Below are 25,293 nucleotides of genomic sequence, written 5' to 3'. Positions count from 1 at the left end.
CTTTCAGGCACAAGTCCATTTGTATTTACTTGGTGTTGGTGTTTCAGTGGTGGTAGAGAGTGGTAAGTGATGGGAGGTGACCCCAAGAAGTGGAGAAGAAGCCATTCTTACTGAGGGGACCAAGTTGGACAAGTGCAGAGCTAATTTGCAGCAAAACACTGTGGTAATCGTTTACAGGGTCCTTGTAATCGATTACAATGGCAAAAAAGGCCTAAACTTGATTACCATGACATAATTTGAAAGGTCTTTGAGTATAGATTCCTACAAAACAAGAATCAACTCATGTGGAGTTCGGTGGATAAAGTTATGAGCAAAACTACCAGCAAAGGTCAGAGTTGGTAGGAATAAATTGTACCAACTCAGATGTCCAAAAATTACAAATTAGTAGTCATTGGAAAGTTTTTTGAGTCTAGTTTCTAATAAAAAAAGAATCACATCATTTGGAGGTCGGTGGGAAAAATTATCATTAAAATAGCCAGCAAAGGTCAAAGTTGACAGCATGTTATCTCACTCAAATTGCCTTTGGCTACTTATGTGCGCACAGGTGGCTCCTGCAGCACAAGTTTTTGTAGAAAACTAGACTTTTGTTCGTGTAATCGTTTACAAGGCTCTTGTAATCGATTACAAGGCACAAAATGGCCTGCACTTGTTTCAACACTTGAACCAACTTGGTATTGACACCAACATTGGGTCTTTTCATCACCATGGACTGCCCAAACCCTAGTTTCCTCCCTCTACTCACACTTAAACACTAAAAACAACTCTCATCAACTGAAGAAATATGGAAAAATAAAGTAAAATGTCTTTGGGTACCTATGTGCCCACAACTATCTCCTATAGCACAAGTTTTTGTACAAAACCAGATTTTTTTTCGTGTAATCGTTTACAGTGTCCTTGTAATCGATTACAGTGTCAAAAAAGGTGTAAACTTGATTTCCAAGGCATAATTTGAAAGGTCTTTGAGTCTAGATTCCAACAAAACAAGAATCAACTCATTTGGAGTTCGGTGAAGAAAGTTATGAGCAAAAGAACAAGCAAAGGTCAGAGTTGGCAAGAATATATGAAACGCTAACTTGAAAGAATAAACTGTACCAACTCAGATGTCCAAAAATTACAAATTAGTAGTAATTGGAAAGATTTTTGAGTCTAGTTTCTCATAAAAAAAGAATCACATCATTTGGAGGTCGGTGGGAAAAGTTATCAGTAAAATAGCTAGTAAAGGTCAAAGTTGACAGCATGTTATCTCACCCAAGTTGCTCATCTCATAAACATTGTTTCTTTCCTCCATCATGGGGTGCCAAAACATCACTTCTCACCCTATACTCACACTTAAACAAAAAAATCAAGTGAAAACCATGGGATTTATGCCAAAATATGAAAAAGTTTGACTATGGTCACCTAGGTTACCACAGCTGGTTCCTATAGTTCAAGTTTATGTACAAATCCAGATTTTGTCGTGTAATCGTTTACCAGGAACCTGTAAACGATTACAAGTCAATTTTTTGGTTCAAAAGTTTGTGGACTTCACCCAAGTTGCTCATCTCATAAACATTGTTACTTTCCTCCATCATGGGTTGCCAAAACATGACTTCCCACCCTGTACTCACAAGTATGGTTTCATTCATCCATCACATACATGAATACTCAATCAAAATGACCACTTTATTCATTCACATTGCAAATGAAAGCTCATTTCACAATGACAATAAAAAAGGAATTCAATTAACATCAATAATAAGTAACACAAGCAAAGATGCATATTTTATATCATTTAACAAAATAGGTTCATTACACAATTTGTTCATCTATTTACAATGTTGTATTACATTCTTTTAACCAATCAATATATCACTTATCTTTTATTTTAAACAATCCATCTCCAGGAGTCCTAAGCGCTCTACTCTTGTAACGCCTTCGTGATCCGACCCTACATACGTCTTCATAGGAGGTGGATTGGTGGACATGCCTCTTGGGGAAACAAATCCATTGTTCATGAAGGGTTCTGCATGAGGCACACTCTGTCCACCATCATCTTTATTTGTTCTTCTAGCTTTCTCTTCAGCCAACTCTGCCTCTAGGACAACAACCCTCCGTTTAAGTTCTGCAATAAAAATGTCTTGCTCGTTTAAAGCACGCATAAAACTTTCTCTACATCAACGACAAACAAAATAAGCAAAAGGGCAAATCCCTAAAATGAAAACAACAAAAATTTTAGCACAAAAGAGAAAACCCAAAAGCCAAACCAAAAACGCAATGACGAAAAAGGAGGAATAACACATTTACCTTGTTCGAAGGACCATGGTTACCGGAACTTGCCATTTCGCACAATACCCTCAACAAAGAGGACGATGTTGAGCAAAACGAAGAGATGCAACGAAAACGTATAAGAAGAACGACAACCAAGATCGAGAGCGACAACAAAGAGAGAGAATGAGAACGAGAACAAGAACGCAGAGAACATTGCTTTCTAATGAAATAGGACAAGGGGCATATTTGGAATTCCGAAATTCTGAAACCCTCTTCAATTTTAACATCATTTCTTAAAACAAAAAATAAAATAGATACAAGCCAATGAATTCATGACACGTGGCGTTGTAAAAAAAGTGTTAAAATTTCGTTGTTAGAATATCGCGATCCTTAAAAATATATATGCCAAAGCTTGCTCTTCTACCTCCTCCAATGTCTACAACAAGGCCGAGCACGACCACGCCTTCAACCTCCCTCCCTTTGGGGACGGCTTCGACGCAGTCTTGCAGGTCAAGAACGTCCTTGAGCTGGAATGCCCTAACGTCGTCTCGTGCGCTGATATCATCGCCTTTGCCACCGGCGAACTGGTGGCGAACTCCGGCGGCCCCACCTTGGCTGTCCAATTCAGGCGAAAAGACTCCCTGGAATCCAAAATCTCCAGCTCTGAAAACTAGTTCCCATTACCGAACATGACTGTGTCCCAAGTGATCACCCTCTTCACCAAAAAAGGGTTCTCCGTTTAGGAAATGGTGGCCCTGATCGGTGCACACACCCACTGCGACCAGTTCACCCACAGGCTCTTCGGCTTCAGCAAAACTTCGGAAACTGATCCCACCTATAGTCCCGAGTATGCGGCGGGGCTGAGGAAGCTCTGCGAGAACTACATGAAGGACTCTACCATAGCGGCTTACAACGACGTGATAACTCCGGTTAAGTTCAACAACATGTATTCCAAGAACTTGCAGCGAGGGTTGGGGCTGCTGGTCACTGACTCTGCCCTCTTCACTGATACCCGGACGAAGCCCTTCGTTGAAACCTACGCCGACGATGAAGGAAAGTTCTTTCAAGACTTCTCTCACGCCATCGAAAAGCTCAGCGCCTTGGACGTTAAAACCGGAAAGGAAGGAGAGGTGCGAAGCAGATGTGATTCCTTCAACGCGTTTAATTCATGATCTCACACACACTCTCTTTTTGCAAATTCACTTTCTTCTTCATCTCTTCCAAATAAATTAAAAAATGTGTATAGTACACCGATTTAGCTCTAATGAAATTTTTAGTTTTTTTTATTAACTTCATCATATTTCGAATAAATATTATATTTCTTTTTAGAAGTACATGAAGTGAATATTTTAGTTTAGGATAATGATACTTTGACAACATTTTAACACCATCTACGTGTCATTCTATGATTGGTCCATGTTGGTGTTTATAATAATTATTATTGATTGTGGAGTAATTTTGGACCAATCACAAAATGACACGTAGATGATGTTAAAATGTTGTCAAAAAAATATTTTCAAAGTATCATTATCCTTTAGTTTATGTCGGATTAAATCAAATCAAATAACTTGCACATATTTTGACGACAAATTATGAGATAAAATTATGAGATAAAAAGTATTTAACAATAATATCAAACTAGTGTAACAAAAAGGTTTCACAAAGAGACAAAGAAAGTGTGGGGTTTATCTTTTTAACCCAAAGTCCAAGAGTGTGTGCAAAGAGTGTAGAGGATTCAAGGATGCTGGAAAATGAAACATTTTTTGGAGTGTAAATTAAGACATAAAACGAAGCTGCTTTGTCTGAATAGAAACTGAGACATTGGACAAAGTTTTCATCATATGAAATTGAAGGGAAGGGGTGTAGGAGATTTAGGATTTTAAAATAGTAAATAAAGTTAAATGGTAAAAGTTAAATTAACATAGGTATTTTTGGAATTAAAAATATAGTGGAGAGGTGTAGGGAGCACTTAGGGTGATGGAGGGAGCAACTGCCTAAGATGAAGTATCTTTAGACGATTTGTCTTGGATGATATAATTGAGTATGACATCATTAGACTATATCTTAGACGCTTAGACTTAAACACTATATGACAACATGATAAACACTTTGAATCAAATCATTCACTCAACGAGCTCATATCCAAAAGAGTCATTGGACAAATTAGTATTTCTTCAACTAAAGGTTTTATAAAAATATCAACAAGTTGATCTTCTATGTTTACATACTTTAAATCCATAGTACCCTTTTACACATGATCTCGAATAGAGTAGTGTTTGATTTCAATGTGTTTAGCACGATAATGCAGTATAGGGTTTTTGTATAAACTAATTGCAACATTATTATCACGGAAAATAAGTGTTTCGGTTGAATTTGTCCGATGGTCGATCGTCCTTCCTTGCTCTGCTCTCTTTCGATCGTCCAATCCTCTCCGAGAATGCAATCCACTCCGATGGGTTGTTGACCTGCAGAAGACACTCCGACGCTCAAGTCAGATATGTTTCATAAATAGGTCTCTATTTTTTTAGAATAGATTCAGGTTATTTTACCTGCACATCAATCGTATATTTATAAGGCTTGTGACAACCAAGCACATTGATTAACCATTAATGCGGTATACTTTTAGGTAATCAAACCCAATAATCAATTATTAATACCGTATATTTGTAAAGCGTAAGACAATCTGACCCATTAATACCTTTTAACTGCTCATAAATGACCATTAACTCTGATCGGTATATTTCATTTAGTATATAAGTCCCCCAAGCCCAAGCAAGCTCTTTATTGAAAGAGGTGTGCAGGGATTATTATGAGTTTAGGAGAAGTCGCTCACCTTGTATTTAGGTAGTTTATTTTCGATGCGCTTTAAGTCTTCATTCCTCTCTGCACCGAGCGACGAACTCTAAGAGTTCTCCATGGAATCACCGAGCGGTGTGCTGTAGGAGTTTTCTTTCGAAGCTCCTTCCACTCTTAGTCGAATTGAATTCGTCTATGGAATCACCGATCGACATGATGCAGAAGTTCTCTATGAAAGCTCCTTCCACTCTTAATTGAGGTGATTTGTCTATGGAATCACCGAACGGACCGTTGCTGGAGTTCTCTATGGAAACTCCTTCCGCTCTTGGTCGAGGTGTTCGTCTATGGAATCACCGAGCGACGTGATGTAGGAGTTTTTTATGGAAACTCCTTCCGCTCTTGGTCGAGGTGTTCGTTTATGGAATCACCGAGAGGCGTGATGCAAGAGTTCTCTATGGAAGCTCCTTCCGCTCTTGGTCGAGGTGTTCGACTATAGAATCACCGAGCGGCTTGATGCAGGATTTCTCTATGGAAGCTCCTTCCGCTCTTGGTCGAGGTGTTCGACTATGGAATCACCGAGTGGCTTGATGCAAGAGTTTTCTTTAGAAGCTCCTTCCGCTCTTGGTCGAGGTGTTCGATTATGGAATCACCGAGCGGCTTGATGCAGGAGTTCTCTATGGATTCTCCTTCCACTCTTGGTCGAGGTGTTTGACTATGGAATCACCAAGCGACTTGATGCAGGAGTTCTCTATGGAAGGTCCTTCCGCTCTTGGTCGAGGTGTTCAACTATGGAATCACCGAGCGACTTAATGCATGATTTCTCTCTAGGAGCTCCTTTCGCTCTTGGTCGAGGTGTTCGACTATGGAATCATCGAGCGACGTGATGCATGAGTTCTCTATGGAAGCTCCTTCTACTCTTGGTTGAGGTGTTCGTCTATGGAATCACCGAGCGACGTGCTGTGGTTGACCGAGTGGTTTGTGCGTAGGGTCATGTCATGTCATTTGCACTTAAGAGAAAATAGTAATTCGAATTCAAATGGTAAGAAAAATGTAGCCAATCAAATTAATATCAGAATAGTTTAGGTTATGAATCCGGATGGCCGGGCAGGCAAGACCGTTTGGTCTTCGGTTGAACGTTTGAAGGCCAAAAAGGAGGAATCCGTATTAGGATGTGTCACAGATGAGCTGTAGGTGCTTTACTGCCTTGTGACCTGCAAAAATAGATGAGGACATTGACTATGATAATATAAATATGGGTTGCTCGGGATACACTGAGCGAGGGTAGAGGTGCCCAGTTGATGCTTGCACGAGAGCCAAGCCATTGAAACCTGACAAGGCTGAACGTAGGTGGTCAATCTGACTGAGCGAGAAGGGATTGAACCTTCATGTGCAAGATATTTTTACTCACAAAAATATGTGTTAACCAAAATAAAGTAAACGCTTCAATATTTTATAATTTATAAAGAAAAGCCATTGGAAACTGACAAGGTTGAACGTAGGTGGTCCAACTGACCGAGCGGGAAGGGACTGAACCTCCCTGTGCAAGATATTTTTACTCACAAAAATATGCGTTAAATAAAATAAAGCAAAAGCTTAAATATTTTATAATTTACAATTTATAATGAGAAGCCATTGAAACCTGAAAAGGCTGAATGTAAAACTCAACCTGATAAGGTTGAGCTTTGGTGGTCCAACTGACCAAGCGGTAAAGGATTGAACATTCATGTGCAGGATATTTTTACTCACAAAAATATGCATTAAATAAAATATTAATAAAATATTTAATATTTTATTTTTATAATGAGAAGTCATTAGAACATGACAAGGTTGAATGTTTGTGGTCCAACTGACCAAGCGAGAAAGGACTAAACCTTCCTGTGCAAGATATTTTTACTCAGAAAAATATGCGTTAAACAAAACATAGTAAACGCTTCAATATTTTATAATTTATACAATTTATAATGAAAAATCATTAGAACCTGAAAAGGCTGAACGTAGGACTGAACCTTCCTGTGCATGATATTTTTACTCACAAAAATATGCGTTAAATAAAATATTCAATATTTTATTTTTATAATGAGAAGTCATTAGAACCTGATAAGGTTGAATGTTAGTGGTCCAACTGACGAAGCGATAATGGATTGAACCTTATGCGTTAAATAAAATATTCAATATTTTATTTTTATAATGAGAAGCCCTTAGAACCTGACAAGGTTGAACGTTGGTGGTCGAACTGACCGAGCGGGAAGAGACTAAACCTTCATGTGCAAGATATTTTTACTCACAAAAATATACTTTAAACAAAATAAAGAAAATGCTTCAATATTTTATAATTTATAATGAAAAGCCATTAGAACCTGACAAGGCTGAACGTAGGACTGAACCTTCCTGTGCATGATATTTTTGCTCACAAAAATATGCGTTAAACAAAATAAAGCAAACGTTTCAATATTTTATAATTTATAATTTATAATGCAAAGCCATTAGAACTTGACAAGGCTGAATATAGGACTAAACCTTCTTGTGCATGATATTTTTACTTACAAAAATATGTGTTAAACAAAATAAAGTAAACGCTTCAATATTTTATAATCTTCTTGGAGGCATTTAATTTTTTGCCTTGTAAACCTCTGATGGTTACTGAAAGTTTTCAAAACAAAAGACATGCCTTTAGAAATTATTATGGAATTTTTTGCTCTTGTTGCAAAACCTGGTATTGATCCGAAGTAGCGATGTCGAGATGGAGCGCACGTCTGGTTCCTCGTGGTTTCATGGGGATGTTGCTCGGTCCCACGGTGGTCGTCAAAATGTTTGAGTTGAATTGGTCCGAGGGTCGGCCATCCTTCCTTGCTCTTCTCTTTCGATCGTCCAATCCACACCAAGAACGCAATACGCTCTGATGGGTTGTTGACCTGAAAAAGACATTTCGACGCTAAAGTCAGATATGTTTCATAAATAAGTCATTATTTCATTAGGATAGATCAAAGTTATTTTACTTGGATATCAAGCCTATATTTATAGGCTTATGGCAGTCAAACACATTGATTAACCATCAACGCAATATTCTTTTAGGCAATGAAACCCAATAATCAATTATTAATACCGTATATTTGTAGGGTATAAGATAATCTGACCCATTAATATCTGCTAACTGCTCATAAATGAACATTAATTCCGATCAGTATATTTCATAAGATAAAATGATGAATCATTGAACACCTAAAACAAACAATATGTAATACTGTACCTAAAACCATATAATTCATCCACTACTTATAAATGCTTACATATTGGTACTTAAAAATGTAATTAAATACTCTAGTTATGTTCTACACAAACCATGACAAATTTTAATAGCTAATTTTTATTTATCCACATATTTTGTAAATCTGTTTTCTAATAAACAGACTTAAAAGATATTTTTTACTAATGTATATCACATTTATATTTTATTTAATTAATAATATACCGACTTTTCTCCCTATAAAAGTACCATCAGATTCTAAAACAATATCAAATTATTTTTCAACGTTACATTTTTTTTTCGTGAGTAGCAAACAATGACAGAAGGAGGAGAATCGTGGAAAGCCGTTATGCTGAAGAAAACAGAGGGAGAAAAATCGCAGAAGGGGAAAATGATGATAGTTGGAGATGAATCAAATGCAGAATATTATGAAGAAGGAAAAAAACTTAAACTGGAAACTTCAGATGGATTGACCATGGAAGTGGAAATTTCAATTGTGAAGGAGATGGAAATGATTCGACCATTCATCAAAGATGCTGATACTGATAATTCTGTTGTCATTCCGCTTTTCGACGTCAGCAGCCATATCCTCAATCGAATCATAAAGATCACATAGGTGATACAGAGAGGGTATGATAAAGAAGAATTGGTGAAGAAGCTCCATCATGATGAGTTGATGGAGATGCTTCGGGCTGCTAACGACCTTGACTTGAAGACTGTTTTCTTTTTTATTTGCAGCGCCATTGTAGAAGTTATCCAGGATGAGTGTCTGGATGTTAGTCAGGACTTTGTCAGAGACTTCTTTGATATTATGCGTGATATTAGTCTGGATGTTACTTTTAATTGATTTGGATCCATTTACTTGTAGAATATCTAGGCACTTTCTTTTTTAAGTTTGAATTTAAACTGATTCAAAAATTAAAAACCAGAGGTACTACTTTTACTTCAAAATTTCTTGATTATGTGGGAGGAGAATATACCTCCGTTTTATAAACACAAAGTAACTAAATATGATTTTATGTCTTTCATCATTATTTTCTATGAAAGTATCATGATATAATTTTTATGTCATGAAATATAATTAAGATCTTTCTATACAGTCTTTTCAGTATTTTACAATATGTTTATTTGTTTACCATTTATCATTTTTCATATTTATTAACTTTTTATTTCTCCTTTATTTCTTGGAATAAACAAGGTGTTTATTTAGCTACTTTATTTTTTGTTACTACACTACTATAATGATCAGTAAGTTGAGTGTAACTAATATATGCAACTGAAAGTTTAGTTACAATTTTGGTAGCTTTTATTTTTTAGAAAAATATTTAAAATTGATGGTTACATTGAAAAATTAATACAAACTTAAGTCATTTAATGACTATGACTTTAATTTTATTTGGAGAACCGTTTCTAATAATTATTCAACTTTTAGAAAATAAAATTTTATATTTGTTCGCTATTGCAAAATAGATAAGGTACCTAATACACAGCTATTTGAATATCTTTTCTTAATATTTAATGACATACATATTACTTCATTAATGAAGGGAACTTCTTATATATAATCAAAATTAAATAAAACAGTTGCTTTAATATAATATGGACTCAAGCAAATTTAAAAAAAAAAAAAACTAATCGAAATCCAAAATTTATAAGAAAATCAAATTAAATAAAAATTAATATTTAAAGTAATTAAATACAAATTAATGTTTAAATTAATTAAATAAAAGTCAATATAAATGAGTTATCTTTAATATAGGAATCACAATCTTAGTTGACTATCCCTCTTTTGACCTGTCGCACTTGGTCCATGACTCATTTTATATTTAACCTGCAAAAGACGAGTTGAGTTAGTTCTTCCATAACATTATTTGGCCTGCAAGGCTACATTTCGACCCGCATAAGAAACTATTTATTTTATGTTTTCTTCCTTAGTTATAACATGTAAAATGTAAAGACCCAGAAAATAACAAAGTGTAATAGTGGCTTTTAAAACATGATACTCAAATATTTTATTATTATTAAAAGTTATATTATATATAGAAAATTCTATTAATCAAGTTTAATTTTATATGATGTGGTTTCTATGTGATGTGTTGGATTAAGACCATCATTCGAGCTGTCATTACATATGACTGGAATGAGGTAATGATGTATACCTTCAATACATTACAAATCAAATTCATCTTCAACATATATGAAACCATAATGAATCTTTCTTGAATTTTGCAGCGCTTCAAGAGTACATCGTCTATTCTAGAGGACACAATTAAACAGATAAGGCAGGAGTGAACCGCTTATCTTCTGCAAAGATGGAGTTAGGAATAGTTTTATTTCTTGTTGAACATTGTTTAGTTTAAGTTTTATGTTGATAGTTTTGATAGTGGATTGAACTCCACATTATGTAGAACTTTGTTTATATGAAACGCATATTTATATTATTGCAAAATTGTTCTGGGACATTTTTCTGCTTTTCAGGTGTGGTTTTATTGAAAAAATAAATCAATTTTAAAAAAAAAAAACGCCCAGTAGACGTCCGTTAGTGCACAGTCGGACGTCTATAGACGTCCGGCAGTGCACTAACGGACGTCCAACCCCCAGATCCTACCACTAACAATTCAGCCAAGTAGACGTCCGGGGGGAGAGGCGCCGGACGTCTATATGAACGTCCGAGGGTTCACAGCAGACGTCTATATAAACGTCCGGCCTGACATAGCGGACGTCTACATAAACGTCCGACCTGACACAACGGACGTCTATATAGACGTCCGGCCAGACACAACGGACGTCTATATAAACGTCCGGCCTGACACAACGAACGTCTACATAGACGTCACCCGCATAGACGTCGGGGGAACGTCGGACGTTAAAAGACCCACAGAACGGACGTCTATAGCCCTTTCTACACTAGTGAAAACACCATTTCTCTAAAAATTTTCTAAAACTTTTTTTCTACATTATCTCTAATCTTTAACTCCATCCTTTATCTGTTTGAAAATGAAAGTATATCATAGAACTCCTAGTGTCAAGTTCTACCTTTCTATCTAATCAATTTGTCAAATAGAGGAAGTTATCTTTTGTCCTTTTTAGAGTCTTTGTGGTTTTTATATTGCATGTGTGGAGTTTGAAGGTTGCATGTAGCATCTCAAAAATCTAGATGAATCTTTGTTCAATTAGGATTGTTAGTGTATGATCATATCATTGATATGAGCCTTCATTGTGTAGATATTGTTTTCTTTGTGATTAAGGGTACCAAGAGGACAAAAAAGTGGTGTGCTTCCTCATAGTCAGGTAAGGGAATTTAGCTATTCTCAAATGTATTGTATTGTTGAATGACATTATGGTTGAATTTTTTATTTAAGAGTGGTTGAATTGATGTATAACATCATTTTTCTTGTTCAATATTGTGACTAGGTGAACTGATGATTTTGATACAAATGGTATATGTAATTGGGTTTTGATGGGAAGTTTATTTCAAAGCTTTGGTAAATCTGGCTCAATTGGTTTCAATTGATATATTTTGTGCTTGTATAATATATTTTGAGTTTTGAAATGTAAGCAAAATGCCTATTAAGACTCATTGACCAGGTTCACTAATCTTATATGATTTATGAATTATGTAGACTTGCTGGACGAGTGGTTTACTTGTTGAGCAAGTGCATAATTCACGAAGTCAGTAATAAAGGGGAGGCTCTTTTCGTTGGGTGAGTGATAAACTCTGATGAATCAATATTTTCTCCTATTCACTTAGCTTTTTGTACTAGATTTAATTAGGAAATTGTTCTTAATTGTCCAATATTTTCTCAGTTTTGATATTTGGGCTTAATTTGACCAATAATTCTTATTTTAATTAGTTTGAATTATCTGAGGTTAGTTATTTTCGTTATTAACTGCAGGACAATTTTAGGATTATATTTTGAGACTCCAAGAGAGTTGTCACGTCATTCTCCACTCTCCACATCAGCATTTTAGTTTAAATTAAATTGTAATTTTGTTTTTAGTATATTTTTGGGCAGACCTAGCACTATTTGGCCCATTTTTGGAGAAGCCCAAAGTGTGGGCAGATTTGGCACGTTAGGTTTAGTACCCAAAGGGGGGCAAAACGCTAGTCACCTCTTCATCTCGTTTTTTGGCTCTTGGACAGCTCCCCCTTGGGGGTTTTAGGTTTTCATTTACATTTTCATGCACTTTTAATTTCAGTAATATAATTTTGATTTTGCAATTTCGTTTTCTTCTCTTAGCGTGCAATTTTGGTTTTGCACTTTCAATTCCATTCTCATTCTCACCAGCTGTGATCTTCCACGTGTATCCAGCACCTTTCATGTGCAACCAGCAGCTTCAAAAACGTTTCAGCAGATTCAAGAGATCTCCACGTGGCTCTTCACGTTTTCTTTCCACTTGCACAGCTGGCCCTTGCATCATAGCTAACGTAGCTAAGTGTAGGCGTGAACCAGGAGCTTTGTTTCTCCTTTAAATACCTTGCTCCATTGCTTGTAACCGGCACCTTTAATTTGAATGAAGAATTGTTTTCTATTGATGTTGTCCAGAATTTTCTTCTTATTGAAGGTCACCGAGAGAGAGCCTGAGAGTTTCCTCTAGCCTCTCTCCCTAGCTAGGCTTCCATTTCTAGCATTCCTCTACACATTCCGTAACATATTTCAGCACCTAAACCACTTCCCTCATTCCATTTTCTCCATCACCGATTCATCTGTTTTCTTCACCGCATCACTGTTTGATTCAATCCTCCTTTGCCTCAACCTTATCTTCATCACTGAATCATCCACTCTCCTTCAATCCAGTCACCGAACACTGTTTGAAGAGTGGGTTCTAGAGTTTATGCTTCCTCCGGTCATAATCATCATAATTCATCTTCTTCCGCTGCAACAAAATGATGTTCATCCTCCTTTCCAGTTCAGATTCCACAAGTTCCTAGGAGAAGTTCCGTTGCTTCCATCTTGCACCAGAATCAGCTGGATCCTTCTTCCATCAAAAGAAAGTTGAAACATTGAGGTTCTTACCAATCTACTACATGTCTAAAAGGGCTGAGAGGAGACTTGTGCAATGAACAAAATCAGACAGCAGTGTTCTCCGGTATGGAGATCACAAGTAGTTGCCAATGACACTTGAAATTGATAATAACTTAATTGTCATATACCAAAATTAATAAATGAAACTTTAAAGTTAACAAACTTCACTTACCCAAGTATATAAGGGAGAAAATATATCTCCTTCCCCATTCCAAAGCAGGTGGTGATGTATGTTTGTATATCATCAAATTTATTTCTTTCATGAGTCATAGAGGGGTAAATGAACCCATATACATCATTGAACCCCTTCTTGTTACTAACATCAAACATATACCTAAAATGAAGAAATAATCTGATATAAGTAACTTGATAAAAAAGAATTATATAAAAAAGTTCTCATAAACTTACATCATCCACAACTGAATGAGTGTAATATTAATTTCTTCTCTCCCCGACGCAAGCTCCCTAACATCTTGCTGATGCAAGTATAATGGGATCTGAGCTTCTCTTCCAAATGTAGTAGAATCCCAATGTACAATCATCGGCACATTTGAAATGATTTTAGCAAGCTCGTCTAACGCACCAAGAGGGTCGTCCTCAGATAAATGAGTCATCTTCGGTGTATGACTTCCCTCTTGACCTATCTGTTGTTACATGAAAAAATGGTTATGTTATTACGTTAATTAGAACTAAATATTAAAATTGAGAAGTATATAGTACGAGTGTTTATCGGGGGATCAGATACATCACCAACCAAATGTCTAGGCCAGGCGACGAAGGACTTAAATGCCTCTTCCACATTGAAAAACTCATATGTAGGCACAAGAAGAATGACATCTGGTACGACAACTTCATCCACCGTGACCTTGACCTCATCTTCTGCTAGCTGTACACTATGCACTACAGTGGCTGTCTCATAGACTGTGCCACGATCCACTAGCATGGTCCCAGTATCAGAGAGAATATATAACTGACATGGACGAGTGTCATCCATGTCGTCCCCTAGGGCACCGACAGTTGAGCAACTTCCTTTACCACTTCTACATGTCAAATTAAATGTTAGGTTATACAAAAAGTAAATTAATAAACAAAAATGATTATTAAGTTTACCTATAGGGGGCACAACATGTTCCGCTACAGGAGATGGCGGAGGACGATTGCCATAATCCTCATAACGCTGCTGGAACTGGCGCGCAACCATTTCAACAACTTCATCATACAATTCTGCCCGAACCTTCTTTGTGATCTCCTGTGTCATCCTTTTTCTATTTCCTCCTTAAACTTTTGTTCATACTCTTTACTTAATCCGGATGAAGATAGACGCGAGGAAGACCCAAAGAACTGTCGTATGCCTATGCCAGTCCCAGCAGCACGCACCTGTCCTGGGTGCTCAGGTCGTCCAATAGCTGTGGTAAGAATATCCTCACGACCTTGTTGTGTGAATTGACCTTGGGAGCTCTGCTCAACCAAAGAGTCCTGTAACATAACAAAACTTCATAATTATTTGAAAGATCTATGTAATATATATAACAAAAATGTTGTTCAAATATGAAAAATGACATCTTACAATTCTTTCAGATATCTCTCTGGAAGTGTCGGAAGTGTAGGAGCCCGATGATCTTAAACGGGCTAACTTCCACTTCTCGTGCCGAGATGGTGGTGAAGGAGGAGGTGGAGGGTCACTACCCTCAGAAAGTGAAAGTCTATTATCTAACTTCTGCTTCATTATTTTCTCCTCAAGCTTCCTATATCCACCACGAGACAGTAGATGTGAATTTTTATTCTGAGCACTTATACCTTGTGCTTTTGACCTTGTTTCCTGTGACAAAATTAAACAATTATTATGATATAAAATTATAAATGATGAATTTAATGATTTTACCTACACTTACCTACCACGTCTCGGATGAACGAAGCTCTACAAACTGACGCCATGTTTCTTCATCACTTGCAGAATATTTAGAACATGGAGTTTCATTACTTTTTGCTCCAAATATGTATCTGGACGTCAGTTTTGTCTTAAAACCCCGAAATCTTTCTACAATTGCAGAAAAACACCTACTCCTTAGGCTCTCGACATTTGGCATATCAAATGTCATCTACAACAAAGAAAGTAATAACCTTATATCAATACAAATTTATCAATATGTAGAATCTAGAATTTGGAGCAATATTGTTTAACTTACCAATAGATCTTGCCAGATAAGATTCCGATCAGCCTCAAATACATGGTCAAAGGATGAAGTAAGTATAAAGATACGATCACGTGCTAGTACTCCAAGGTAAGACCTAAATACATCTGCATTTGGGCTAGATGCAACTCCAGTGACCACGTCAATAATGACAGGTGTCCTCTCACCTACATTTCTTCTAAGTATAAGCTGTCGTAACCTCGTCGCTCCTCTCGTCTGTCTAGAAGTGATGGGACTTCATCCCCTGACGAATGAGGTGGCTCAACCATATATCTGTCACAATAAATAAGATGAAAGATTAATAAAACACTTATAAAATAACATATATTATTTAACAAAAGCCATAAATATTTACACAAACATGAAATTCATACATAATCATATGGATTGGTCATATGTATATTCCCTCATTGTGATATTTGCGAATTGCTTGTATATCATCAATTAGAGGGTCGTCATCCAAATTAATTGTCGTTTAAATGGATGGTTGTCAACAATATGAAGATTACTTAGATTCTCTTCTTTATCTTCAATTTGTCTTTTTCCTTGAAGAGCGACATACCAATGGTCAGACGCAGGATCTTTGACATAAAAAACCTGACTTGCTTGATATGCCATGATAAACGGTTCACCTTCATAACCAACCTTTCAAAAATAACTAGTGTCATGCCAGATTCATCTATTTTGACACCACTCTTATTGTCGACCCACTTACATTTGAAGAGTGCAATAGAAAACTTAGTGTAATCAACCTCCCATATCTCTTCTATTCTACCATAATATCTCATTGATCCAATTACAGGATTTTGATCTTTGGATAAGGAAAATTGTAGCGACTCATCTTCTAGACTGATGCCACTATTTTGTACTGTGCTTTTATCATCCAAAGTCTTTGTATAAAATGTGCAATTATTAACTTTATAGCCTGTACAACATACAAAATCAAACTTCAAACCATTTGCTAGCCACAACAAAGTCTCAGAAAACCGTGATTCTTTCAAAACTTCAGATTTGAACCAGGACAAGAATTTTCTGTTATGCTTCATCAACTGCCATTTCTCTGATTGTCTTGGATACTTGTCCTTTACAATGGCTTTATGTGCTTCCAAAAACGGGATCACTTCATCTGTGTTGTTTAATATGTACAGATGTGCTTGCGTCAATTCTTCACGACTTTTCGTCACCACATTCACACCTCAGATGCTTTTACTTGTAGAACATCTATTCAACCATGATGTCCGAGGAACTCCTATCAGATTTGCTTTAGTCATATAATCAGAGCAAAAGTATCTAGTTTTCAATCATTGAACCTTCTCGACGATTGCTTTTTTACGTACCCTTTCAAAATCTTCATATAACGCTCAATAGGATACATCCATCTTAAGTATACTGGTCCACACAACTTTATTTTCTGACCAAATGAACAAGTAAATGCACCATGATGTCTAAAAAGAATGGAGGGAAAAACATTTCTAGCTTACACGTGATGATGATAATGTCGCTTTGAAGTTCATCTAACTTTGTAGGATCGATGACTTTACTACAAATTGACGAGAAAAATGAGCACAATCGAGTTATGGTCTGCCTAACTTTTTTGGGAAAAATTCCACGAATTGCCACCAGTATGTTGCATTAAGATGTGACAATCATGACACTTGAGTCCAACAAGCTTTAAGTTCTGCATTGACACTAAGCTCTTGATATTTGAAGAGTATCCTTGTGGTACCTTGATACTCTTTAAACAAAGACAAAAACTTATCTTCTCTTGTCTAGACATTGTGTAACATGCAGGGGGAAAATAAGTACGTTTACCAATCTCTCTTGGTGCCAACTCTTCTCGGATCTTCATGTCAACCAAATCCAAACGCGCATTCACTCCATCTTTTGTTTTTCCCCGGATGTTTAGTAGTGTACCAATCAAGCTGTCACAAACATTCTTCTCTACATGCATGACATCTATGCAATGTCTAACATCTAACTTTGACCAATATGGAAGATCAAAGAATATTGATTTCTTCTTCCAAGGGGTCGTTACAGAAGACTTCTTGGACGTTTTCCCAAATACATGATGTACTCTATTAACATTTTCAAGAACTTCAAGTCCAGTAAGTGGAATGGGTGCATTGTCTTTCTCTTGTTCTCCATTGAATGCTTTCTTTAACCTTCAATATGAATTATTAGATTGTAAAAATCTTCGATGACGCATATACATTGTCTTCCTTCCGTCTTTTAATTATTGAGCTGCAGTGTTTTCTTCACATATAGGACATGCTTTATGAACCTTCGCACTGTACCCCGACAAATTACCATAAGCTGGAAAGTCATTAATGGTGAAAAATAACATGACATGCATCATGAAAGTTTCTAAAGCAAAGGCATCAAATATTTCAACCCCATCAACCCACAACAACTTCAAGTCTTCAACTAGTGGCCTGAGATAAACATTTATGTCATTTCTAGGCTCCTTTGGACCAGATATCAACATTGACAACATCATGTACTTTCTTTTCATGCACAATCCAGGAGATAAGTTGTAAATTATCAGTATAACGGGCCAACAACTGTGATTGGTACTTAAATTACCAAAAGGGTACATTCCATTAGTAGCTAAGCCAAACCTAACATTTCTACATTCTTGACCAAATTGGGGGAATCTTGATCAATATTTTTCCATTGCTTTGAATCAGCTGGATGACGAAGCATTCCATCAGTTGTTCTCTCATATGCATGTCATCTTAGGTTTTTAGCATCTTTGGGATTCGCGAACAAAAGCTTAAGTCTGGCCACGAGTGGAAGGTACCAAACTACTTTCAAAGCAGAACCATTCTTTTTTGTGTGACCACTATCTTCACCGTTGTTTTTTATCCTATATCGTGATGACCCACATTTTGGACACTTTGTCAAAACATCATACTCATTCCTATACAATATGCAATCATTCGGACATGCATGTATCCGTTTATACTCCATACCCATCAGACAAAGAATTTTTTTTGCGTCATAATTACGAGTGGGTAATGTATTTCCATCTAGCAGCATTGCATTCAACAACGACAACAATTTTGTAAAACTCTTATCAGTCCATCCATTGCTCGCCTTTAAATTCATGAGCCTTAACACCGCTAACAACCGTGTGAACTTAGTTGAACCGACATACAAAAGAGTCTCCGTATCCGTGGACATCGTTTCATACACATGTGCTTGGGTAAAAGCTTCTACGCCAACATCGCAGATCATGTCCTCTAAGTTGTCTTCTTCCGGTCGATCTTTCATATCCATGGTGGATTCATATACATTTTTAGTTGGACAGACAGTTGGAAAGTTTGTTGCCTCGTCGTGCCATATCCATATTGTATAACTTCGAATGAAACCATCACAGATAAGATGTTCCCTAATATCGGTGGCGTTCAACTTCCTCCCATTCAAACAGTTCACAGAGGGACATCTAAACTTGACCTCATCATCACCACTTGGACTCGCATTACGTTGCGCAAACTCTATAAATTCTTCTACCCCTCTCTCGTACTCAGTGTTGATGCGTGGTAAATTAATCCAGCCTCAATCCGTACGCATGTTTACTGAAATTGTTTACACAATTTCAATAATCTTGAATGATCACTTTGATAGTGTTTGTACTCAAGGTGTGACCCTATCCCATTCAAGAAGATTTACTTTTTTTAGTTTATTAAACATATCAATTTTAAACAACATATCTAAAATTTCACAAAATTTTGCCAGCATTTCGCATTGGTCTTCAGGTTACACGAAATGAAAGTGATTATAAATCACAATCAAATATGCACTCGAAGATCAATACAAAATACAACTGCAAAATTTCATGAAATTTAAGACATGTATATTAAAATTTATATGTATTAATAAACTATGAAAAAGTTATTACTCTTCTTAAATTTTCCAATCGGACAATTCAAAATTCAATACTTGTAAATTATTATTACCATCTCCTCTCTTTTCATTTGTAAAAAGTACATTCGTTCAAAAAAATCTGGAAATAATACATAATTTTTGTATTGAATCTCAAATGGGAAACTACGGCTAATTCACAACAATAATATATATTCAAGCAAACAAATAATTACATATGCAACATGCAATATATTCAAACAAACAATATATTGAAGCAAACAAGTTCATATTAAAAGGAAAATTTTAAGAATAGGAACCTGAGAGCGTGAAAGTCGGTCAACTATCGACAATGTCCGTGTATAAAACCTCAGCACAACAATACAATATCTAGACAAAAACAAACAACACATTAGTTAGTTTCATGATTTCTAACCTTAAAATTTATTTCATCACCAAATCAACCAATTTAATCCAAACTTTATCAAAATTATATTCCTTAATTTCTATACTCTAATTCAAAATTATATATCAATTTTCATCATCATCCAATTCAATCCTAACAATTCAAAATTATATAAACCTAATTCAAAATTATATAAACCTAAAAATTATATAAACCAATTAATACAAATTATATAACAAAAATTATATAACAAATTATAATTAAAAAAACTTACCAGGAAGAAGAAAACACCACAACAAAAATGAACGCCGTGGAGGAAGGGGGCAAAGCAGCGGGGCAGTTCAGCGGGGCGCCATGCAGCGGAGGTGGAAGCAAGGACGGTGCAACTAGGGGGCGGTTCACCAGGGGCGGCGCAGCGGGCAGAATGGCTTGCCAGTCAAGATCATGGCTTCCCAGTATACCTGCTTCAGAAAACATGGCTTCCCAATCAAGATCACCGGAGTGTCAAAACCACAAATACCAACAATCATAAAATCTGCACCTATTTCCATAAAACTAGGCATACCATAGATGTTTGTTTTAAGAAACATGGTTATCCTGCTGGCCTTAAGCTTTCCAACAACAAGCCCGACCAGATTCACAATGTTGTTTTGCCTCCATATGTTGATAGTATGCCGAACGGCTTGGATCAAGAACGCTTTTCTGTTGAGACCATTCAACTCACACCCCAACAATATCAGGTTCTTCCAGAATTGTTCAAATAATCTGAGTCTAACCCTTCTAATGTGCACATCAATCAAGTTGGAACTGTTTCCACCAACACTTCTCCAGGTAATATTGTTTATGCTCCTCAAGTGCACTCTAGTAATATATGGCTTCTTGATTCTGGTGCCATCGATCATGTTTGCAATTCTTTAAAATTCTTTTCCTTCTATCAAAAGATTCCTCCTATTCCCATAACTTTACCTAATGGAAAAATTATACATGCTCATTATAAGGGTATCGTTCGGTTCAATCCTAAGTTCTATCTTTCTAACGTGCTATATGTTCCTGACTTTTCCTTCAATCTTATATATGTTTCACAACTTATCACAAACCTTAACTGTAAACTAACTTTACCGGCTGCATTATCCAGGACATACAAAGTCAAGAGAAGATTGGTTTGATTAGACATCATAATGGCTTATATCTCTTTGACTCCTCTGCTTGTAAATATGATACTAGATGTAGTCGATTAATTTGCTCTATTCATAATCCAAATTTATGGCATGCTCGTCTTGAGCACCTTTCAAATGATAGGTTACATGTTTTACAAACCAAACATGCTTTATAAAAAATGATACTCAAATTCCTTGTGATGCGTGCCATCGGGCTAAACAAAAGAAACTTCCTTACACGGTTAGCACATCTCATGCACTGTGTTCTTTTGATTTACTGCATATTAATATATGGGGTCTCAGTACTGCTTCTATGAATGGTTTTAAATACTTGTTAACTATCATTGACGACTTCTCTCGTTATACTTGGATTATACCTATGTTAGATAAATTTATGTCAAAAATCACATTCTTAATTTTCTTTGCCATATAGAAAATCAATTCAATAAAAAGGTAAAAACTATACGAATTGACAATGGTCTTGAGTTCATTATGCATGACCTTTTCTCAAACAAAGGCATTAATCACCAAACTACTTGTGTTGAAACTCCAGAACAAAATGGTGTTGTCGAACGTAAACATCAACACATATTAAATATCACCCGTGCCTTACTTTTTCACTCACATCTTCCCACTACTTTCTGGTGTTATGCAGCCCAACATGCTATTTTTTTGATCAATCAGATGCCTACACATGTCTTACAGAATGATACACCTCATGAACATCTTCATGGCTTACCCTGTGATATCTCCATGTTGCGCATTTTTGCTTGTATTTGTTATGCCAACACCATTACTGCTCACAGAAAGAAGTTTGATGATCGTGTTGTCCTTGACATTTTCTTAGGTTTTAAACAGCACACGAAATGTTATCTCTTTTTAAATCTAAAAAAGCATCAGGTTGATATATCTCGTAATGTTCTTTTCCATGAGCATGTGTTCCCCTATCAAAATACTCATAAAATCGACAACTTTTTATCTTTACCTCTGCCCACTCATTACACCAATAATTATGATGATCTTTTACCATTCGGTTCTACTGCTACTGATACTTTATTTACCCTGACTATTCTTGCACCAATGACGAGCATCATAATACATCCACAAATATTACTTAAATTAATCATATTGATAATGATACCTTTGTCAATGTAAGACGATCATCTAGATCACGTAAAATTCTGGCTTATTTAAAAGATTTCAAAACTAACACCATTGTTTGTTATCCTATCAAGAATTATCTTAGTTATGATCGTCTTTCTACTCATTTCAAGCATACTATTTTATTTATTTTATCTAATGTTGAACCAATATGTTATTATGCTGCTTCCAAACAACCTCAACACTGCCTTATGTGCCGAGCTTGATGCTCTACAGGCTAATAATACTTGGGTGCTAACGACTTTACCCCCTAACAAAATTGCTATTAGTTGTCGTTGAGTTTATAAAATCAAATACAACTCTGATGGCTCTATTGACCAATATAAAGCACGTCTGGTTACCAAAGGTTATAACTAGATTGAAGGGTTAGATTACTTAGACACCTTTGCACCTGTTGCCAAACTCATTACCGTTCGACTTCTTCTTGCCATAGCGGCTTCCTAGTGTTGGTCACTCAAACAATTGGATGTTAACAATGATTTCTTACATGGTGATCTTCATGAAGATGTCTATATGAAAGTTCCTCCTGGCCTTACCACTACAACCACGAATCAAGTTTGTAAACTACAACGGTCTTTATATGGTCTTAAACAAGCTGGCTGACAATGGTATGCTAAGCTCCATCATTTCTTACTTTCACATAACTATACATGTTCTACTTCTGATAATTCTCTTTTTCTGCAACATGATGGTCATTACACTACGACACTCCTCATCTATGTTGATGATATCATCATAACCGAAAATAATGATAGTGAAATTCAACGCATTACCGATCTTCTCCATTCTACTTTTCGCATAAAGAATCTTGGTGATTTAACTTACTTCCTCGGTCTTGAGGTAGCACGCAACTCCAAAGGGATTCACCTTAGCCAATGAAAGTATGTTATGGATCTCCTTGTTGAAACCGGCCTGCTTGACAGTTCCCCTGTTCCTACTCCCATGGTTCACAAACAACCCCCTATACATATCGCTCGGTCTTTGGATGATGCTGCTTTTGTTTCCTATCGTCTTCTCATTGGCTAACTCATTTACCTTACCACCACCTGCTCAAACATTACCTTCATTGTCAATCATCTTAGTCAGTACATGTTGGCTCCTACCTCTGCCCACCAACAAGCTGCTGCTACTCGTATTCTACGATACCTCAAAGGTACCCCTGGTGCTAGTATTTTTCTCCCACACAACTCTACCGTTCAACTTAAAGCCTTCTGTGATTCTGATTGGGCCACTTGTCCCGATACTCGCCGTTCGGTCACTGGCTTCACCATCTACCTCAGAAATTCCCTCATCTCATGGCACTACAAGAAACAACAAACTATTTCTCGTAGTTCTTCTGAGGCTGAATATCCTTCTTTCGCCATCATTGTGTGTGAACTCCAGTGGCTCATTTATTTGCTTCATGACCTACAACTTCCCTATACATCTCCTGCTCTTATCTACTGTGACAATCAATCTACAATACAAATTGTCTCTAATAAAGTTTTCCATGAGCAAACAAAGCATATTGATATTGATTGTCACCTTGTTCGCGAAAAGGTTGTCGCAGGATTGATCAAGCTACTTCCTATCTCCACATCCATGCAGATAGCTGACATATTAACTAAACCTTTACCCCTCCTTCCTTTGAACTTTTTCGTTCCAAGCTGGGTCTTCAAAATATTTACGCCCAGCTTGAGGGGGGCTGATAACAGCTATACCGTTCGGTTCTACTGTCAGCACCGTTCAGTATACTGTTCAGTCTCACTATCATGTGTCGTTCAGTATACCGTTCGATATCACTGACCAGTATTGCTCGGTATACTATTGGGTCTGTTCTTACAGCTCTTCTGTTTCTTTTTTCTTTCCTATATATATCTTCTCCTGTATCTTTTTGGACCATCAATAATACTTCACATCTTTCTCTGCCTGCTTCTCTTTGGCTTCTCCCTTCTCTTTTCCCTTCTTCATAGCTTTTCTTTTCATTATTGCGTAATAAATCTATGAGAAAATATATAAATATTACTTTTTATTTATAAATTCAAGTTAATACAAGTAATCTTACACTTTATAAATATTCTTTTTAGAGAGAAATACAACACAACAGCACAAGAGAAGATTGATGAAGTTTCGCATCAATTAAATGAAAAAACTTGGCAAATGGTTTATGCAACACAATGAACCAAAGAAGAACTACATAGAGAAAATGATGTAACAAGATAATGAAAAGCACATAAGAACTTGTAGTAGAAGAATGAAAAGTTACAACAAGCTTTTAAGAAGGATCTCGTATTACTCAAGTATGAGATAAGAAAATATGAAAACTCAATTTTTTAAGAGGGAACAGTCTTTATTTTTTAAATTGGAATCACAATAAAGCACCATCAATGATAAACTAAAGAGCAGCATAAAAGATTAGCACTGTAGAAATAACCAATAAGTATAAGTGCGAGTGAAAAGACAAGAAAAATAAAAAGTCAAGTTTATACACTTTTTTTCCCGAAATAATCATTATAATAATGTACGGTTTTTTACGTGTTTGAAATGATAGAGAAGTTTTTTAACATGGAAAAAATATATTTAGAGACTGTTCCTAAATAATATTTATTGTAAAGTACTTTTACTAATAAAATATTGTATCATAATAAAATATTAATTTAAGGAGTTGTAGGGTAAGTATAAATGAATGGTGTTTGAAGATTGCTAGAGATAGTAAATCCACTAAAAAGTTGCGTGTCATAGTGAGAGAGTATGAGTGAGAGAGTATGAGTTTTGACATTATGAAATTATAAGTCAAAGTTAATGTATGAAGAGACATTCATTATGGTACTATGAATCATATAACCAATACTACTAGTTTATTTAACCAGGTTAAAGCATCAAATCCAATGAAATAGCAAACAAATTTTAACTGCTCATACCACTAAAGAGGAAACTAATGTATCGTCCAACAAATCGAGTAAGACTTCTATTATCATGATGATGATTGTAACTTCAATTCAATTGTAAAGAACAAACTGAAAAAAGTTAAGAAACAAGAAAAAGAAATAAAATGTTTATTTTTAAGTCTTATTTTGAATAAAGAAAAAAAAGTAGCAAATAACTATATGAAGGATTTGGATAATCGTATATATGTTTGTAATTTTTGGAAAAAAATTGTATAAGAAAATTTATAATTTTATAAAAAAATTACATATTAAATAATAATATTTTTAATATT

The 25,293-nt window shown here is 35.9% G+C and overlaps 1 pseudogene; it reads left to right on the top strand.

The window, feature by feature from the left end:
- The first annotated feature begins 2,368 nt into the window (after positions 1-2,368).
- Positions 2,369-3,419, top strand: LOC108327270 (peroxidase 65-like; annotated as a pseudogene).
- The last annotated feature ends 21,874 nt before the right edge of the window (positions 3,420-25,293 follow it).

Source organism: Vigna angularis, chromosome 2 (genome assembly GCF_016808095.1).
Source record: "Vigna angularis cultivar LongXiaoDou No.4 chromosome 2, ASM1680809v1, whole genome shotgun sequence".
NCBI lineage: Eukaryota > Viridiplantae > Streptophyta > Magnoliopsida > Fabales > Fabaceae > Vigna > Vigna angularis.
The sequence above is the reverse complement of the archived record's forward strand: the minus strand, read 5'-3'. Positions and strand labels throughout refer to the sequence as shown.